The following is a 19,142-nucleotide window of genomic DNA, read 5'->3' as shown; positions in this document are numbered from 1 at the left end:
TCTGTCTTTAGAGAAGAAGAAAAGAAGAAAATCTTTATTCTTAGACTTTCAGCCTCAGGAAAAAATAGGGGGGACTGTAGTCCCAAAAATAAAAAACTGAACTGTATTTTTTTTCCCCTCTTGGTAGAGCATCATTAAAAAAAAATCCTAAAAGCAGTCTGTCCATCTATGCATTAGGAGTGAGAGCACCGTGCATAAAAAAGAGAAGATCACTAAAGCAAACTTTTTTTCTAGGTGGTGCTATGAGTAATATAGAAACACAGGATATAACAGCTGTGTTTCTTAGGGGGGGTCTGTGGCACAAGAGAAACTCCTCTCTCCTTCAATAAACTAAATATCGATTATCTAAAAAGTAAGAACCTGGTTAAAGTCCAAGTTGTGTCTCACTGTAGTTTGAGTTAGGTAGTAAGAAAAATAATGCTTTAAAAGGTTTTCATTTCAAATTTTGTGTAGGTTGTTTTCCTTTCTTTTTTTCTTTTATAGTAATATAGTAGTAATAACTTAATAACATTTTTCCCTTGTTATAAAGCTTAAGCCTGCTTTTACTCTGTTCTCAATCACATTTCACAACATTCAATTAAAAAATTACATTTTAATAGGAGCGCTAGCATTGTACCCGTGTCAAACCATAACAACCACCAAGCAAACAGAAAGAAGAAATTTCACCCTTAATTTATTTAGTGCAGGGATTAAAATAATTTTAAGAACTTCTTACACTGGAGACATACACACATAATCAATTCATTCTTTCTTTCTTTCTTTCTTTCTTTCTTTCTTTCTTTCTTTCTTTCTTTCTTTTCTTTCTTTTCTTTTTCTTTTTCTTTTTCTTTTTCTTTTTCTTTTTCTTTTTCTTTTTCTTTTTCTTTTTCTTTTTCTTTTCTTTTTCTTCTTTTTTTTTCTTTTTCTTTTTCTTTTTCTTTTTCTTTTTCTTTTTCTTTTTCTTTTTCTTTTTCTTTTTCTTTTTCTTTTTCTTTTTCTTTTTTCTTATTTACTTTTTCTTATTTACTTTTTCTTTTTTTTTCTTCCCTCCCTCTCTTCCAGAAATGACAACAACCAACACTAGATATTTAGTTTCCCCATGTCAGCATGTTCTGATAAGTTCTTTACTTCCTTTCCCCTTCTTACAGTTGTCTAGCCTGCCTCCAAAAATAGCAGGCAGGTCTAGATGAAACCTCTGTACCTGTTGCTCTACTCAGCCAAAGTGAGATGACTAATTATGTACTTAACCACATGACAATTTCTCGGTGATGAGAGTAACAAAGGGCAATATGAATAAGTAGGGCATTGATTCCTCTCTCATGCCCTTTAATTAATGATTCTTTCCCCTCTTGCCTGCCTGGTTTGTCCTACAGAAATCTTTGAAAGGCAATAATGATAGAACATTGTACATTATGTGTTACAATAAACACTTATTTTTTAATGACCTAATTAAATTCAACACAGTAACTAATTGTGAGCTTTCTATAAAGACCAAATATTCCACAACAGATACTAAAGTTTGGGAAAAAGGTATTGATCAGTGCTTCTGACAAACATGTCCTCTTACATTTTAGGGGACTTTTTCAGATGTTGGGTTACAGACTTTAGGACATTAGCTTTATTGCAACACTCTCAGAATAAGCATAGCAATCTGTGCAAAAGAGGAAGGTTACAAATGAAAAAGTGTAAATAAAGTGTACATATTACATAGATATTTTCATTTCTGTGCTTAAATTTCAGATTGAGGGTGTGAACTCAATGGAGGAAGTGACATTTATTTAAACAGGTGTATTATATTAACTCATATTTTCAAAAGCCAAAAGAAATTCTCTCTTGTATCAAACTGGTTTTTATTAGTGCTAATTCTTTATCCCTTTGTTTTACTTTTGCTTTTTCCTTTTCTTGTTATTTCCTAATCTCTAGGAGTCTTTTTTACTGCCAAGCTTAAAATCACCTTCCTGGATGTCCTTATGCTTCATTCTTGCATTCTATACCTCATACATTACATATGTTTTAAAACTAAGAAAATTTTTTAAAAATTAATATGCCAAAATCAAATATGTTAATTAAGAAAAGTAGGACGTTTTTCTGTAACATAGAAGTATTTAAATCAGTGTTTCACAAGAAAAACATTGCATTTATATTATCTGCTGCTTCAAGTGTCCTTGCTTAAGAAAATAGGTTATTAATAAAGCAACGTAAGACTAGAAAGAGCCCCTACCTCATTTGACACTTACAGTAAAAATTGTAGCTACTGTTTCTGATTTTATATATCCAAAAAAAGTGTAATTTAATGACAGAAAATATTTTAAAAAAAATAGCTAACCTTTCGGAAATCTTGACAAATATTAACTTAAAAATGTCTAGCAGCACTTCCTGTTCTCTGTAGTGCCAGAAAGTAATTTGACAGACTAAGGAAGGATTATCTATTTAATGCACTAGATAAATTTGGATCCAGAAACAGATTTTGTAAATGGATTAAATGCTTACTTCTAGAAGCATGGCTTACTGGGCTAAATATCAGGACTGAAATCCCCACAATCCTTAAACAACAGCTCTGCATCTTTCTCACCCTTGTTCTTCTTCCTTCAAAAGGATGGATAGTTCAAAGTTTTTCAGGCTAGATTTTGGTAATTGCTCTCCAGCTGAGACCTTTGTTTGCATGGAATTCAAGGTTTCTGATGAGATGTGCTCTCTACGATTCCCTTCCCTTCCCTTCCCTTCCCTTCCCTTCCCTTCCCTTCCCTTCCCTTCCCTTCCCTTCCCTTCCCTTCCCTTCCCTTCCCTTCCCTTCCCTTCCCTTCCCTTCCCTTCCCTTCTCTTTTGTCCTTCATTTAAATGACATCTTCAGGAGGTTAATACAAGTTAAATAGCGCTATCAATGCTAGTTAGCCTAGCACTATGGAATCACCAGGGAATATTGAAGTTCCTGCTGTTTGGTTTTTACAATTGAGAAATTCTAAACTGAAAGGATTTGGGGTAGATATAGATCTTTGCACAACAAAATTCTTGTTTGGAACTTTGGATTTGTTAATCCATTTAAATATTAATAAATACTGGGAAGACATATTTATTTAAAAAGTAAGGAAGGCAGCCCTTCTAGAAAGGCCGAACTTTTAAGTTAAAGATAAAAAAAGTCTTTATCTGCTGCCCAGGAGATTAAAATAACATTGTAACTATTCAGTATCTCAGAAAAAAAAAAAAAAAGGAAACCAAAGGAATGGTTTGCGTATTCAATCTTCCTATCTTATTTAAAAATTAAATCATATTGAAGTAGGACTGAAAATCAGAAAAGAAGGGAAATTGCAAAGGAAAAGTGATGAGCATTAACTGTTTTTTAAGATTGTTCAGCTTGGCTGTGCAAAAGTGCCAATTTGAAAATTTGTCTGTACAGAATTCTAAAATACAGCCCTTGAAAAGTGAGGACTTTTTGGCTTTATGTTTTTCTTCAAATCTTTAATTGATGACTCTACACATGAGAGGATAGAAGGGTATCATTTACAAAATCTGATGTGGCAGAAAAATTCCTGTAAGCACTTTTAGATGGTTTTGGCTACTATTGCAGACTGGGAGAAGGACCAGTCAAGCAATTAAAATAATGCCATAATCTAACCAGTTTATTTTTACCATCAGGCTCAGATTATTTTGTATCTCATAACTTCTGGTAAAAACTGTTGTCAATTATTTTACAAACAGCCTTAAATCAAAAGCATATAAGGTGTTAGCAGCAGAAAGAAAGGATAGAACATAATAGACACTACTAACAGCAGGGACACTGTGGGTAATGTTAACAAAATTGTGTATTAGTACTGCACACTACTCAAAAAGAATAAAAGGTTCCTGAATATGTCAGTGAAACTTGGGAATCATGAGCCGAAATTTCTTAAAAGTGGTAAAACCAAATGCTGCAAATATTTGAAAGACTAAATCAGGATTTTGAGAGCAACAAATTATGGCTGGATGCAAGCATGAGACCAACATAAAAAAATAAACAAAAGAAGTCAATTAAACTAAGATTGGATGATAAATAGCATAGAATCAATCATCTTTGTGAGTCTGCAAAGCAATGTTTACTTAGAAGTAATCTTTTTTGATGTCAAATTAATTTTTCTCCTGACAAATGTTTCATTCACTTACACATCAGTGAATTAGAGATGACAAGAAACACACTAGCAAGGAGTTATGTTTTTAAATTTCATCTAAACTTAAAATTGATTAAGGGCACATTACTGTAATTCTCTGTCTCAACACAATTGATGGATAAGATTTATCATCATAATTTTATGGGCTGTCCATATCATCCCAAGACTCCCATTCTGTATTTTGTGAGTCTGTATATTGTGCAAGACTTATTATTCTTGTTTAAGCAGTTCTAAAGGATCAACTGGGAGTGTTGATAAAAGAATTAAAACAGTAGCTGGTAGCTTCAAAGTACATGCATTCCCTTCAAAAACATTTTCAATGGTATAAGATGTTTGAAAATTGTTTTCATCAAAAATAGAAGGGTGCTGGCTTTATTAGTAACAAATATATTTCTCTGCTCTGGATTCTGCAGTTGTTTCTAAGGACTCTGTGGTCAGCAGATAAAGAATCTTGAATGAGTGTCAACTATCTTCTGAAAATCAACACAAACATTGGTTTAAATTGCACTTGCTTGAATGAGACGGACAGAGACAGATTAACTTCCCTCTTTAAAGTACTAAGAATAGTCTTTTATATTGATTAGCATATATTGTATATACTAGATTTTTATGGGTTTTGAAGGCAAAAAAATATCTGTGACCTGAAAATTACAACACCTCCTCTCTTCTCCCTCCCACCATCAAAAAAAAAGCCCAAAATAAGAACTGAAAACAAAAAGCAGAAGGATATTTAGGCTAGTTGGCTCATTCTGTATTCTCAAAATAGAGTGAGACTTAGTAGTGGCAATATTTTCCTAGGCATTATAGGGTAAAAAAAACAGACTATGAAAAGCGACTGAGGTCTGCTCATGATAATAACATTTTAAACATGATCATGTTCAAGATATAGGCTGTTAGAATTGTGGTCTTACAGATTAATTCAGATGGGCAGAAATCTCTGGAGCAATCCCCTTGTCAAACCAAGGTCAACTTCAAAGTCAGACATAACTTCAAATTTAGATCAGATTCCTCAATGTCTTTTTGAATCCTGTTTTGAGTAGCTCTAAAGATGGCTGTTCCACAGTCACTTTGAGTACCTGCATAGCTAGAGAAAAAAATTGTAATTTATAGAAAAAGCTTGTAATACTTAAAGAAAACTCTCCTTATTTCCTCCTCCTTTATTACTGATAATGCCATTTTTTTGATACCTTAGGAAAGGAATTGCATTTATTTTGTCTATATAGCTCCAGATGCTTACATACTTAGAGATCATAGAAATGTCCAGTGTATTCATTCCATGGAGCTCAATGGCCATAATTCTGAATTGCTGTTTTCAGAATAGTTTTCCTCATGCTTTCTGCACTCTTTACTGTATAGGACAAAAATGACAAAGAGGAAGACAGCATAATCAAACCATACAAAACCTCATATGATAAGAAACTATGATTATATATTATATTGTCAAGTTCTTATCGATCCACTTAAAGGCACATTGCCCTTTAATATTAATGTGCTTAGCTACAAATGTCATTGGAAAAGACTATAATACTGAATGTGCAATGACACAGAATGTGCGTGTCTACTATGAACAAAACCAGAGGCAGTAGTGAAGAAATGTAACCTTAATTATGTCATCTGCTTGTCAGCAAGCTCTCAGCTTCTGCTATTATGAAAAATAGAGATTAAGGGTATTACCAGGCCAAAAGGATACTATTCTTCTTGGAAAGATATCACTGTGAAATACAAAAAAAAATAATTTTTGTTGCAGACAGGAAAGGCAGGTAAATTATACAAGTTTACTTCAAAAATATTAATATCAGGATGCTCTTGATATATAATGAGAAGTAATAGCATGATAGCTTAAAACAGTGAAGAGTTTATTGATTATTTTGTCTGCCTGTAATTTATTTTCTTATAAAATATAAAATACAGCTTAGAAGGAATAACTTTTATTCTGAGGAGATGCTGAACAGAAACACAACTATCTGTGCACAAACCACATTTTTCAAGAGTTAGGGGCTCTGAAGAAGTGGAGATTTTCAGACTGTGCTGGGTTCAGGTGCCCAGGGTGCTGCAGGGGTGGCCTCCATAGGAAAAAGCCACAATTTCCCCTATCCAGCTGGTTCCAACAGACACATCAAGGGCATAGTTGAGCTCAGCATAGCATCACCTCTGGGAAAAAATATTCAAAATTCAGCAGAAAATGCTGGAGGGAGTGTGTGGGGTGTGCTGGAACAACACTCTCCTCTTCCCCTTGGGCTGCACTATGACCTGAGAAATGCTCATTTGGCCTTGGCTTTGATGAACAGCACCTGGGCTAAGCTACTCTTGAGCTTTTCAGAGACACTGTCTGTTCTCAGGAACTTGTGCTACCCAACAAGCCCTCTTTAAACTTTTGTTCCATTCCAGGACTAATTTTGGCAAGGGGGTCCAATCTGAGCCGTGTGACTCAAAGGAGATTCTCCCTTTTTCCCTTTTATCCTTACCCTTTCCTACCCTTACCCTTTCTCCATCTTAAGCTTCTGCATAGGTCCCTTTACATTAATTTTAATTTTAGATTGATTGATTTTAACTTTTAGCCTGATTTTCTCTCTAGGCCTTAAACATGCAGTAAGTAATAGAGTGAACCTTGCCAATGAACTTTGCCTTGCTTTCACTTTAATATTAAACCTATTTTGCCAAGATTTACCAGTGAGTCTTTGAGTGATGTGAAACACTCATTCACTACAGGGGGAGAAACAAAGCTACAAGAGATGGAAAAAAAAAATAGTGAGAGAAGACAGAGAAGAAGGAGAGTCATCCATTGGAGCAGGTAAAACATGTCAGGAGAAAGGGGCAGAAGAGAGAAACTGCTGTGTATAACCCACCTGTTTCCAGGCTACTCAGCTGGCGGAGAGGTAGAGGAGTCTGGAGGGATGCTGATCTTGGGAGAGTGGGGAGGGCAGATATTGCTTTAATGTTCTTTTCCTTTGTCTTTATCTGAAACAATTTTAATTGGCAATAAATTAATTTTCCCCAAATCTATGTTCTGTCTATGTTTTGTCCATGACAGCATTTAGTGAGCAATCTCTTTCCTGTTCTCTTCCCTTGCCCCACTGAGGAGTGGTTGTGATCAAGCAGCTGGTTGGGAGTTTGGCCCTTAGCCAAGGCCAGCCTGGCAAGATGGGGAATTTAGGTTTCCCTTACCCAAAGTCTTCTCAGATTTACATCAAAAAAGCAATTTTTTTAAGACTACACATGGAATTCTGAACCAGTTAATTGCTGCTCCTAAGTGAAAATCAAAACCCAAAAGAAATGAGAGGTCATTAAGTTGTAGTGGTATACAACAGATGCATGACCTTGAGCTCAGACTAAGAAACTGTCTGGATTGCCACTGTTGATTTGTTTTGGTTTTGGTTTTTTAAATTGCCTGTTACTTTATTTTTCTTATTTTGTCCTCTTCGTATCAATATATAAATATAGTATTATATGTATATATATATATATATTTATACAATGTATAAATGTATTAATATAGTCTGAGATGTCAGTAGGAAGTTAAGGATATAGCCAATGACTAGCAAGTTATTTTGTATTATTGAAAGACTTAGAAAATACTCAGTTAACACTACAAAGGAGTCATTCTCAGTGATCCTTGGGAACTCCTTCCAACGTAGCATATAATTATTATGAAAAGAAAAAAAGAAAAAAAAAAGGAAAAGGAAAAGGAAAAGGAAAAGGAAAAGGAAAAGGAAAAGGAAAAGGAAAAGGAAAAGGAAAAGGAAAAGGAAAAGGAAAAGGAAAAGGAAAAGGAAAAGGAAAAGGAAAAGGAAAAGGAAAAGGAAAAGGAAAAAGGAAAAAGGAAAAGGAAAAGGAAAGAAAAGAAAAGGAAAGGAAAGGAAAGGAAAGGAAAGGAAAGGAAAGGAAAGAAAAGAAAAGAAAAGAAAAGAAAAGAAAAGAAAAGAAAAGAAAAGAAAAGAAAAGAAAAGAAAAGAAAAGAAAAGAAAAGAAAAGAAAAGAAAAGAAAAGAAAAGAAAAGAAAAGAAAAGAAAAGAAAAGGAGAAAAAGGCTTGAACATTTAGATGAAGGCAATGGTCGGTGAAATGATAAACAGGTACAATCAGGTGAAATGTTGGGATACTGAAACTCACTTTATCTGAAAGCTGGCATGTATGTCTTGTTGCAAGGTATCAAATAGACTTGGCTGCAAGGCAGTTTCCATTCAAAGCTTGTTGAATAATGCAATCAGCTCAAGTTCACTTGTATATAAATGTGGTATTCACTATCTGCATATACTTCAAATGACAACATTGATCATGTGGTTCATTTTTTGAAAATTATGTTCAATGTATCTTATACAGAGAAGCTAGCAGCAGAAACATTTACCCACTTATTTTTCAGCCAGTCTTCTGAAATGTTATATTGTATGATTGATAGACCTTACATGGATTACATGGAGACATCAAGTTTAAAGTAGCAAATATCATTTTCTCAAAGCAGTATCATAATTCATAGTCCATTATATGATACAGTACAGAATGGAGCGGAACCTAGTGAAGGAAAGCTATACAATGTAATTATCATTATTCCAAATGTTTCTGTCATTTTTAATAAAGAAAACCACAGAGACTTACAAAAATCATTTCATGATTTAATGATACCAGAAAATCACAAATTGAGCTCATATAAATTGCTGTACTGCTTTCATTTAGCTTTGAAACTCTGAATCTCTGATAAACAAATTTTCAAATAAAACAGTCAAAATGAAAATTATATTCATAAATATGTACAAGAACATAGTTATATTTGCTATACTGCTAATGTCAGTTATGCAAAAATTAGAATTACTATCACAGACAAATGATAATTATTGTAACAGACAAATGAGGTTGTTAGGAAGACCTATTAAATATAAGAGAATTGTTAAAGATCCACTTTTTGAAGATTCTGTAGAAGTTTGAAGTATTCTCAAGGATAATTTCTTGCTTTCCCTAAAAGGAGGTTTTCTCCTCTGTTTTTGTAGTCACTAAACCTAATTCGATTTCTATTCTAAGAGTGGAAACTAGTTACACCCTAGAGCCAGTGCTATACTTAAGGCACACAATCAGTGACATCATCAGAGGAGAAGGTGCTCAGTTTTCCCACTGAGTTCAGAGAGTCTGAAAATCTGTTTCTGAAAAGGCGTTTTCTCTGTCATAGTAGATAAAGTGGGCACTGAGCTTCAGAACAGCTTTGAACATTTTGGGCTGAAGAGTAAGTCTTTTCCTGTCAAAAGTTATAATCTTTCCCATTGTATTAATGATTCGTTCCCTTTCTGTGTAACGTTACACTTTTAGAGATCAAACCACATCTGAGCTTACTGAACAACCAGAAGTGAAAAACAGTGTTTCAGTCATGGTACTTGACCTGGAATTAAGTTGTAGGGGGATATATCTAGGAAGGATGGGAGTAGGGGTAGCACATTCACTTATGTTCACTCCATTATTTATCAGCCAGGGTTAAGACATGCCCTAGCTATAAAAACAGGACCAAAAAAAAAAAATAGACATAGGTTTCAATGCATATTATTCATACCATACATATTTTATTACTTCAATCAATTCAATCTTCTGAATCTGCTATGGAAAGTAAATTGGTGTATTATAATTGCACTGTGACCAGGTAAAGAATACTGGGAATGAGACGCAGTATTATTTTTCAATGGGAAAGTCCTGCAATGACTTGTCATTTTAGGTAAGGAGGAAATTCCTACAAAGAGTAAACAAGAAAGGACTAAACTTCTCTGAAGTTTAGTGCTTTCTATTCTTGATTGAAAATCCTTCCTATCTTTCATTTCCATGATCTCTTTTCCCTCCACACAACTTTTGGTGTAACTGATTCCAGCTGCCATTTTTCACAGTGACTGTTAGGGAAAAGAAACAGAAAGTCATAGAAAACACAATGTGGAGACACATACAACCCACCTTGAAGCAGCCTAGAAAAGGTTAATGACAATTTTATTGACAATCCTTGATATGACAGAGACAATTAGAAACAACTGCTGCAGCAGACTATATGAGGAGCAGTGTCAGGAGGAGCTGTTGAGATTTTAAGCTATGATGAAAAAGTCCTATAAAATGAAAATAGTCTGCTAAGTTAAGGAAGAAAATCCACAGAATTCTTGAAAGATAAGAGGTGGAAATATAATCCTGACACTTATTTTGACCTCTATGACAAGACACCTGAAGAAGAGTAAAGCCTTTGTTTTTAACTCCAAGAGATGTAGAAAGGATCTGGGGATAAAGACTGAAGCTGACAGATAGCTATCTTGCATTGTGAAAATCCTAACTAATTCTGTTATCTGAAAGAGAAAGGTCTGTTCCTCAGACAAATGGAAAGATCACATTTATATATTGGAAAGGCTGTTATATAGATGAGATGGCTGTAGCTCACTGCCATGTAGAAGCTGGGAGCAGATCAATCATTAAAACTCCTATTGAGATTGCTGGCAAACATGTCCATATATTCAAAGAGAATAAGGTACTGACAAATATTTACTATCTTGTAATTACACATTTTATCCAAAATTTTATTCAGACAGACAAGACTGAGAATTTATTGCTGACTTATAGGATACTATTTTACCTGTTATCACAAAAAAATGCAGTGGATTAATATAATAATTTCTGACTTCAAATATTGTTTAGTGGCTATGTATACAAATTTAAAATGTTTACTCCAAAGTCAAAACTAAAACCTAGTGTCCTGTGCTGACTCTTGTTTAGCTTGAAAGTGCATCTTTGGCATCTGGTCTTAATTTCTAATGTACAGAATATTTTATATTAACTTGCAAAGCATTTTACGGGACAGTGATTTGAAGTGTTTGGCAAACATTTCATAAGAATCTATTGTGAATGCAGAAATCTTAAAATGAATAGATGCAATCTGCAAAGCTCTCAAACCAACTGTTGTAGCCATAAGTTACTGCAAATTTTTTAGATAAGTTTCCTGAAGTGCCTGGTGCTTTTCTGAAATATTTTAAATTAAACTAAAATTCAAATGAAATGTTTTAAGATACATAACCCTGAAACAGCAGACAGTGTTTTTCAACCTGAAGCATTGAAGTGTTATAAATTAATCTTTAGCAGCAGGATACATGAAAATATATTTCTTCTCATAAAATCTTATGCCCAGACACAATTATCCATGAATTAGTTCTCCACTATGTATTGCATCCCTCTGGAAGCATGCCAATAGAAAAGTTTATTTGTATTCTTATTCTGACCGTCAATGTGCTTGCAACTTCTAATTTCCAATTTTTTATCATGAAAATAATGATAAATACAGCATTGAGTAATACCAGAATTAGGCAATCCAAAATACAGCAGGGACTTTTGACTTCTTGCTTAATCTGATAAACTTTCTGGATCATGAAGGGAAAGGGAGAGTTTAGTTTGGTTTAGTTTGGTTTTGTTTGTTGTTGTTTGGTGGTTTTTTTTGGTTTTTTTCCTGCAAAAGGCTACAATGGATCTATGTTTCTACTTTGATAATTGAGCATTGTTTGTTAATCCCTGATTTTGGCCTTTCCTATCACGTGGACATATCACTTTGTAGTGATACCACACAACTCTAAAGAATTAAAAACCCCAACAAAACAGTTAGTTAAATATACTGAAGTGTATAGTATATAAAATGTCTTTATTTTTCAATTTAATGGTACCTATGAATACTTTTTTCTTTGATCTTTCATGGTAGCCACTTAACGTTAGTTCTGTTATTTTTTAGGAACTAAAGTTAATCTAACCAATCTATGATCTCAGAAACCTTTCTAAAGGATGTTACTGGAGTTGCACAGGCTTCAGGTCTCTGGCATCTCACCTGTCCTACCAGAGCTCCGAGGGAACTCCTGAAGCTTTGACAGGTTAAGCCAATTCTCAGGGAGACCTGCAGAAAATTTTCTTAATCTAGACTGCTTTGAAAAATTCTAATCTAAACTTAAATTCATATGCATGTATTGATAGTGTTATTGTCTGATACTCCAACACAGAAAGATGATATGAGTCAAAAAATCTTACACTCATTAACTCAGTCAGTTTTCAGTCCCTGCCAATAATCAGAACACTTTCCTTGACTCTTAAGATATTTTAAAATAATATCTTCACTGTATTTTCTCTGATTTGTGTGTTGTGCTTCATGCTGTCTTAGATTTTTGTATTGTCAAGCCTAAATTTTTCTAAGTTTGTGTACTTTATTTTAGAATCACATTCTAAGCATCAGTATGTTTATTATACTTGCTTTTGCTAACTTTTGTGACCTATTTGTTTAATATTTTACAACCAGAGGAAAACAAGCACACATATATAGTTTTAAAAGCTGTTTGTTGATGTTATTTGAAGTAGAGTTATGGTTTCATCTGAAAAACATTAAAGAGTAGTCTTAGAAACATTTAAATATCTTTAATTCAGATCAAAATAATTACAAATTGCTGCGTCTCTCCCTCACAAATAGTCTAGAAAAAACTTTGTATTTTGCCAAAACATAATCATAGAAGTAATAAAATTAGAATCAAATGAAATCTATTGAATATTTTTTTATTTTACTTTAGTCAGACCACATGAGAAATTTACAAGTTTACCTTTGAAACAGTTACCTGATAATTCACATAGCACATTTCTTTCTATTCTTTGTTCTTGATTCCTCTATCTTTTGAAACATCTTTAATTAAAGCAAGTTAGTCACTGGGATCTTAATCTAAAATCACTTCTGCTTATCTTATTTTGTTCAGAGATGTCACACAATTTAAGATTGGACTCAATAAATACAGCCTTGAGGCAGTAGCAACTGTGTTTCTTTTTCACCTGTGCCTAGTTTTTGTAAAAATATCTGATTGTGTCTTTAATGTACCAAAAGTTAAGTGAATCTAGGTTAAGTCCCAAGAGTCTGACAAGTATCAAGCTGCTTGCTGAGTTTTACAATTAGTTGACTCTATAAGAATACAGAAATATCAAAATGGAGAAAAGCACATTTATGAGCATGTGGTGCTTCAAATCATTCTAAAAGTAATGTTTAAATCCCATCTCACACTCCTCCTGTCTTTTTTCTTGTCCTGACAAAGCTGCACCTAAATATAATTATTAATGCCATCAACCACATAGTATATACTTACTTTAAATTACAGTTCTAAAAGATTCAAAGGACAGAACCTCAGAATTCAAATCTTGGGGCCTCTGAGGATGTATCATCAGACATCATAAATGTGTCTTTTTCTGATGTTAACATTTACACACACAAACTGGTAAAAAGAACTAATCCCACTAGCTCTGGTTCATCACAGATCTTTTGGCAAGGCTGAGGCATATTAGTACATCCTAACCTTGTGTTGTTACCAGAGATAGTGGAATTAACAGTCAACAGCCTTGCAAAAGAAAACTTTTATTTGTTTCACCTGCATGAAAACAAAGAACACTGTGGGAAAAAATAAGGTGTTTGATGCCAAATTCTGATTTATGTGATTTTATGCCTTAGAATATTTATCCACTTATATCATGATATCTGCTCCTTTCATAAACACATGTGTGTTTGAATGATGTGTGAAACTCGTCATGAGTCAGTTCAAATTTGCTTTTCTTTGTGCAACAGAAGATCACTTTGCTACCAGTTACACTCTGACCTATGTGCAATACATCATTTTCTGGCCAAACACATTTTACTCAGCAAACCACTGTCCTTGAAAAGTAAGTATTCACTTGTTTCTTTCTCCTTCACAATAAATAAAGAATTTTGACAATAATGTACTGTGATTCTGAAGGAAAAAACATTAAATTTGAGATGAAGCATTCTAAAATTGTTTTGAGTCAAACTTCCTTTTTCCAAAGGAAATATTAATTCCAGCATAAAATCTATCTTTAGCAGAAGGTGAAGTGCTAAAGTAGAAGCAAATCTTGACTCTCTGCCAAAGACTTAAATACCTATTTTATAAGGGTTTTGCAATTTTCAAGACTCTTAATGGTACAAGAGGTGAAAATAAAGTGAAATTTCATGATTCAATAACTCAAAGGATATTTCAGTTTTATTTTCTATTCCATCTGACTCATCATCAATGATCTTGAATTTAAAACCCAATACTTGTTAAACTTTAATATTCTTGATTTAAACATTCATTTCTGTGGTTGTTTTTTCAAAATATGTCACAGGGGGCAGGGGGGCTTACAGCAACTAATCAGATAAAAACAAGTTAAGTCACAGAAACAAAACACTAAAAAAATAGAGGAACTAAAAAAAAAATGAATACAGAACTGATGATAACATTTCCCAATGTAAAAAAAAAAAAAATTATATTTATATTTTCTAATTTAGAAATAATTATTTATATTTATATTATTATAAGTGTTTGTAAATTATTTATTATTTACAAATAAAAATGATTTTCTATTTATTTCTATTTATAATTTATAAATAATTATTAAATTATTATTTATTTTTAAAATTATTTATTTTTATATATTATTTATTATTTATAAAGAATTAAAGCTAAAGAAGAAACAGACCTAAAATTCTATTTTTTGTCATTATAAATCAAGGACTTATACATAAAATATGTCAGAGCTGACATACACAGACATAGATGCAACACTGAAAATATCAATAAAATAGCATATACATATATAAGAATATGTTTTTTTAATCTCTTAAAAAAAGTTGTAATGAAATATATTTCTCAGAAACATTAATGGGAAGTTGAAACTCTTTTTCATGAAAAGAAAAATCTTGAACTATTATTCCTTCCTTCTGTCTCTGCATATATCCCTGTTACTTTATTTTGAGCTGTTATACGTACCCAATATAATGTCCATGCCTCAAGAGTATGGCTTAATAATATGCAATACATAAAAATCTTTGCATGAACACTTTAATTTTGAATCCTGAAATAACATTTTCAGCTTTGTGGTGGCTATTTTAGTGATTTTACTGTAGCAGTAATTGCATCTAATGACACTACTTACACATCCATAGTTAATTGTGAATAAAAAAGTTAAGTTCAACAGATGGGAAGTGGTAAGCAGCAATCAGAAATGTTCAGGTGCCAGGACCTGTAAAAAATTTGCCTTTCTTCCTCAGAAAAACGGATACAATAGTAAAAACCCTTGCAAAATACAAAGTCCTTTTCACCCTACATTGTGCCCTCACAGTCAGTACCACTCTTTGAAACCTCCCTGAATGCAAATCTATCCTCAATGACAGGAAGTCCCATTTATTGTCTTTTCTTTCTTTCCTTCTCCTGTTCTTACACTTGTGAAACTGTCTTAACAGCAATGAAATTGGCATTGGCTGTAAGATTATCAGAGTGGACTTGTAAGGATAATGAAGGCTGAACTTAACGATAGGAATGAGATGGAGGTCAGTGGAAATTGCTCTGTGGTTAACAGTCATGAAACATAGACTTTGGAACTTATATTCAAATTACCCAACCCATTACAGTTGGCCGTATTACTGACAGACTTTTCAGTGTTTCCTGTTTTTTCCTTTCTACTTTTTAAATTTTGTTTTGCTTTGTTGATGGCTTTGCTTTTGTGTTTTGCTGGTTTTGTTTTCCGTAATAGTGTCCTTCTTAGTGCTGTGTCAGTTTGATTTTCCTTACCACATTATGGAGGGAAGAAAGGGGATTAATTGTGCCAGGATAGAAGCTGATGCTGGAGAGAGAAGTGACAGTCTCAGTATTTTACAGTTTGTTAAAAGTCAATCTCAGTCTTTGAAAAGTGTCATTAACTTTACTGAACACATAATAAAGTCTCTATTCACTGTTTTTTTTCTTTCCCTAACCAAAACGGTGAATTGCTGGCTATTTAGCATATAAACATATTTATTCTTGTTCAATAGGCTGAACACTGTAAAGTGAACATTGATGATTGTTACTTTATATGGAGAGTCACCTCTCTACTGCTCTGATTTCTCAATACAATTTTTTTAATCACTCAGCAAGAGAGAAAGAGCAATATGCTAATTACTGGATGGTAATTTACAAACAGTTTTTCTGCTATCATAGATAGTGCATTATAAGACATTATAAACAAACATCTTGGGCATTTTCCAAGTATACCCAGAGCAGCCACTTTTGAGTACCAGACTTTTGTTCCAAAGAACAAAAAATTAAGTGGATGAGACAGAAGGAAGAACTGTGAGGTATTATCAAGCCATATCATGAAAAAAATCACCAGAACCCTTAAATTTACTTAAATTTCTTAATGAATATTAGGATTGATTGGCTGGCAAGCACTAAGGGAACACTCACTATGAGAGCTCCAAAGTTAGCTTTATTCTTACAGTAACTTTGCAGTTGTGTCATCTTTCTTTCTGATTTATCTTATGTGTTCCTGACTAGAAATCAAATCACCTGCTGATAAAAGGAGATAAGCTTGGTCAAGCAGGACCTGCTTTTCATAAAGCCATATCTGGGCCAGATCCCCTTGTTAACAGAGGATGCAAGCCACCAAAAGATCTAGCCTCTTCCAGTCCATGCTTCATATCAGTACTGGAGAAAGCATTAAGGGACTACATGAAAAAAATGTCTTTCTATGTCATTTTTTTCCAGTCCATTATGTGAGACTGTAAGTTTACTTTAATAAAATATCTTGCCTAGTTCTTTATTATACAGGATAGCTAAACTGCCATTTCCACCATTTCCACACAGAACAGATGATGAGCGGAATGATGTCATATAGAAACTGCAAGATCTCAAATATGGACATTTCTCCTACTATAATATTTCTATTATGAGAAATCCATACTATCTGCTGTGGTAGTGAACATTATAGAAAGCCATATTGGAAAACTGAACAGGTCAATCCAAAGGGCTGGATTTTATTCCCTCTTTACTTAACAGAGTTCCTCCTGCTGCTGCACAGTCTTGCTGAAACCTGAAAAAATAAAGAAAAACAAGAAATTTTTAGTCAAATATGACACAGACTGAGAAGACAAAAAAAGATAAAAGTGAACTTTATATCTTGCTTTCCTCTCTAACACTGCTATTAAAAAAAGAACTCTTAAGGGCAGCCTTTAGGGACAAGTTTTGAGTATATACCCTGCATTTAAAACACTTATGATCATGCATATTTATCTCTGCTAATGAGAAAGTAAGTGTTCTATTAAATGACATTAATTTAAAATGTCTGAGTCTCATAGATTGCATATCTTAAATTCATAATTAGGATTTGTGATTAGCTGAGACATTTCAGAAGAGGTACTTGAGGAATCAATAAAAAGAAAGGATATATATACACATATATATATATATATCAAGATTCACACCTTATTTGTATCACAGCCCTTCCACATATAGCAGTAGGGATGGAATAGAAAAGGCAATAATGAGATTAATTTATAACATTATTTCAAAAGTCTCAAAAACTAGAGCTCGCAAAGAGTTGATCTCTGTCTCTTTCTAGGTAAATCTAATGTTCCAAATATAGAAGGAGAATATATCATCTGCCAAAAAAGTGAGAGTGGCCTGTGAGTCCTTACAGCATCCTCTTAGTATTTTAATGCACAATATATCTTGGCATAAAGATCTATGCTTTCAAGTGGAATTATGGGAAGTGTTAAAAACAAAACAATAAAGCCAATATTTCTTTTTGCTATTCTAAAGTATATCTGGATAAATACATTCTATCATGTATCAAAATAAGTCAAACGGTCTGTGTTGAACTGAAACAGGTAATCAAACATGGTGGACATATTTTTAGGAAATGAGGAAAATAGATATTATATACATTCATAGCAACAAAATAGGTTTTGGAATTGCAATACCAAGTTCCCAGTTCAGGTTTTTTTGTTAGTATTTTGATTATGTTAATCAACATTATTACCAGCATCAAGATATATGTTTTTATGTACAATTATTCCTAAGATACGAAAAAAATTACTTCCTGCATGTCAGCACTGACCTAACCAAATTTGCATGCTTCATTTTGAAAATAAATAATATACATAAATATTAGAAACAGAATAATCTACTACAAATTTTGCTGTTTTTATTTTTTCTTTCTCATTTGAGGAGATCAACATTTAAATAAATTTAGGAATCTATTTGTCCTTTTACATGTCATGCTTTTCCTATTTAATTATTTAGTTAAAGTCACTTTGGCAAAATTCAATCAGGATTTTTAGCAGATAATTGAGAGGAAAAATATAAACAAATTTACTTCCAAAGAAAGTCATAATTCATTATCACTTCTGTATTGTAATTTTTGAATAAAGGTGAAAAAGCACAAAAGAATTTGGAAAAATGGGAAAAAAGATATTGAAGATACTGAAACTGAAGATACTTACAATACATCTTCGTTAGTTTATACTGATGAGCTATGTAATGATTTCTTAATGTACAGTTATTTAGTCAAGATTGATAGAAATAGACATAGTAGGAAAATTGCTCAGTTCTCACAAAGCAATCTCTTTAATTTATGATTGTGTATTGACAGTGGAAAGTGTTACATTTTTTCTTACTAAATTTGAGAGATTATTTAATAGATAACAGGTGAGGGGGTTTGATACCTAAAAAAATCACCTTATTGGAAACTGGCAACATGTGTAGAAAAGAAATTAAAGTTTCTATAAAAGGAAACTCTTTTAGCAAAGTATATTAAAGAAAATCCTGAGGATTTTGACTAACTTGACTTACTAGTAAGCAAATCATTACAAATTATTAAAATTGATAAACAAATGTTTCTAGAAAGGCAACCTTTCATCAGAACCTAGTAAATGACTAGGCAAATTATGACGAGCCTCAGCTCAAAAGGCAAGAGATTATCTTAATCCATTTATGCCAATAATTGATCTATAATAAATCTACTTCATAAATAATATATATACCAAAATAGAGATGACAGATTAAAATAAGTGCTGTTATCCTTGATCTAAAATAACTTTACAGCTTAGATAAATAAAGACATCACAGAATCTGAAGCCATTGTCTTAAAATATCCTAATAAGTTTCAGTATCTTGGCAAGTTCCATGACACACCAGGTAACTGTGTATGCCACTGGCTCCACTTCAGCTGAAGGCTACAGAAATTCTACTGGTTCACCTGG

The 19,142-nt window shown here is 33.0% G+C and overlaps 1 long non-coding RNA gene across 1 annotated transcript in view; it reads left to right on the top strand.

The window, feature by feature from the left end:
* The window catches only part of LOC110484797 (uncharacterized), a 30,927-nt gene extending 22,976 nt beyond the window's left edge, over window positions 1-7,951 (top strand). Inside the window, exon 4 of the long non-coding RNA XR_004147831.3 lies at window positions 6,831-7,951. This is a non-coding gene — a long non-coding RNA (uncharacterized LOC110484797). The remainder of the gene's footprint in view (window positions 1-6,830) is intronic.
* The last annotated feature ends 11,191 nt before the right edge of the window (window positions 7,952-19,142 follow it).

Source organism: Lonchura striata, chromosome 2 (genome assembly GCF_050655825.1).
Source record: "Lonchura striata isolate lonStrDom1 chromosome 2, ASM5065582v1, whole genome shotgun sequence".
NCBI classification, from domain to species: Eukaryota; Metazoa; Chordata; class Aves; order Passeriformes; family Estrildidae; genus Lonchura; species Lonchura striata.
Note: the sequence above shows the minus strand (reverse complement) of the source record. Positions and strands in the feature narration are given on the sequence as shown.